The sequence below is a fragment of the Mirounga angustirostris genome, unplaced genomic scaffold, assembly GCF_029215605.1.
Source record: "Mirounga angustirostris isolate CCGP_5_RB_7025 unplaced genomic scaffold, mMirAng1.0.hap1 SCAF_8, whole genome shotgun sequence".
Taxonomy (NCBI): domain Eukaryota; kingdom Metazoa; phylum Chordata; class Mammalia; order Carnivora; family Phocidae; genus Mirounga; species Mirounga angustirostris.
In genome coordinates, this window is record NW_026991716.1 from 2,199,756 (window position 1) to 2,202,063 (window position 2,308).

The following is a 2,308-nucleotide window of genomic DNA, read 5'->3' on the forward strand; positions in this document are numbered from 1 at the left end:
GGCGCTTCACGGTTTCCTACACCTGAATTTCGGGCATCACCAACAATTTAAAGATGGTACAGTAGCTTTATTCCCATTTATCGTGAGGAACTTCCATCTTAGAATTCCCTGCTGTGTTAGCAGTAATTTTCTGAGAATACGGATTTGGTAAACTCATTTCTAGTTCCGGGTGTTGGTGTCAAGGAAACATTCCTTTTGACGTCATGTACCAAAGATGCAAAAAGCCGAGCGCTGGAGGCCCCAGTGAGATTCGAACTCACGACCCCTGGTTTACGAGACCAGTGCTCTAACCCCTGAGCTACGGAGCCCCGTCGAGCTGCCCCTCGACTCCTTGCCCCAAAGCTGATTACACATGCAAATGTTTCGCCTTCTGCTCCCGAGAGTTTCTGGACATCTGATGTGCCACCCCCTCCCCTGTCCGAGTTCCTCCGTGACAGTTACCACGTCACAAAGGCTGTCTGGGGACTCGGCCGGACTGAGGAGGGAACGCGCGCGGGAAACGGCGCGCCTCCCGCCCCAGGCCCGCGGCAGGTGCCGCAGAGCCCCGCGCGCACGGCTGTCGCCACCTCCACGGCCTGCCGGCCTGCGCACAAATAAGTACAAACCGAACACCTCGGCTGCGGGCGAGCACGCGCCGCTCATTAAAACGACTCGGTCAACTAAGACTCACGGGGCGGGGAGGACTCTGGAGCGCGCTCCGCGGGCTGCAGGGGAGAGGCGGTGCGATCCGGCCGCCAGCTCCGCAGAGGGCCCACCGGCTAAAGCACGGCCACACACAGGCACCACGATGCCCTGTGACCCGGAGTGTCACGAACGCGCGTGATAGGAAAACCAAGCAAAACAAGGAATGGTCATATTAATGAAGTTGAGAGTGAGGGCAGGGGAGGGGACGTCAATCTTATCAGTTATTCTTAGTGATCAAAGATCACTAAGGATAAAAGATCTTTTAGGATTAGAGATCCGCCTCCTGCATCCCAGAGGAGCCAGTTTGTTCGAATTCTCCAAACCCCTCAACTTGTCTGTGCATAAGGGACATTACCTACTGAAACTCCTCCTCATCATCCTGCTATCAGAGAAGAAGGGGATTGCGGGCCCAAGGAGGATCATGAAGCTCCAACGAGCCTGAGATTTGCAGTTTTTTTTCAGATTTCATCCCATGTTTAGGTACCGTGCTCACCTCCTGTTTCTAGCACCTAAAGAAATTTATAACCTCAGTGAAATACAGGTCTGTTAGGTTCAGAGGAATCACTTGGACTTTTTTTTTTCCTTTTTTTTTTTTTTTTGGTGCTTTATGTTTTAATGATGTTAAGTGAGATCTCAGTGGGCTCTTTTTCTTCCCCTGTCTGCAGAGACAAAGGCTTCTGACCCTTAAATGCATTCATTCAATATAGCATTTACTAACACCTGAGCAATCATTACGGGCAGGACACTGTGGAGGACACTTCTCTGGCTCACCGAGGTCCCGGTAGTTAGGAGACTGCCTCGCCTACCTTCAAATCTCTACCACATAGGGCGTGTGTGACAGACTAGTTTACCTACGAATACAGTTAAATTGTAAGTGGCTTTTGCAGCTCTGCGAGGGCCTGCAAAAACACACAGCTCTGGAAGGGTACCAGCCCAGAGAGCAGCTCTCTTCCTCCCAACTTCAGACTCCAGAAGTCAGCAAAGCCTGAATAAGACCTCTGAGGCCGAAAGACAGGACTGACTGTCTGGTGCTGATGAAATGAGGCATGGCCTCTTCATTAGAGCTTAAAACACCACACTGAGGTACTATATATCCATACAGAATGTCATGTATTATAAGATAATACTAGTACTATTTCTTTGCATTTGGTTTAGCCTTACTTAGGATAAATGTGATTTGAGGAGCCAAATGATCCAGAATTCAGTCTATGTAGGACCTGGCCCTTTGACTCTGTGATGCTAACCTAGACAGTTAACTTTTCCTTACTGTTGTTACTAATTTCCACCTCCTTCTAATGTAGGAAATCTTCGCCCAATTGGAATTTTTTTAGCAAGGGTTTTCATAACACCCGTTGGATTGATCTCCGAATTTTGGGTTACATTCAAGAGGGGACATCAGGGACCTCTACCTCTCTCTCTCTTCTTGCCATCTCCCATCTGCTAGCACCTTCTATTGGCTGCGTCCAGACAGGAGCTAGGAGGCAAGAGAGCCCAACTGATGCAGCCTTCCAGGGCAGAAAAGCAGGGCAGAGAATGGGTCTGGATGGGCAGGTGGAGAATGATCAGCACCTGGTGTTGTAACTGTAGTGATAGGGTTAGTGTAGGGTTGGTTGAGTCATGAACG

At 49.7% G+C, this 2,308-nt stretch overlaps 1 non-coding gene across 1 annotated transcript; it reads right to left on the bottom strand.

The window, feature by feature from the left end:
• Positions 1 to 235: 235 nt before the first annotated feature.
• TRNAT-CGU (transfer RNA threonine (anticodon CGU)) lies at positions 236 to 308 on the bottom strand. The gene has a single exon. It is a non-coding gene; the product is annotated as a tRNA-Thr (tRNA).
• Positions 309 to 2,308: the final 2,000 nt, after the last annotated feature.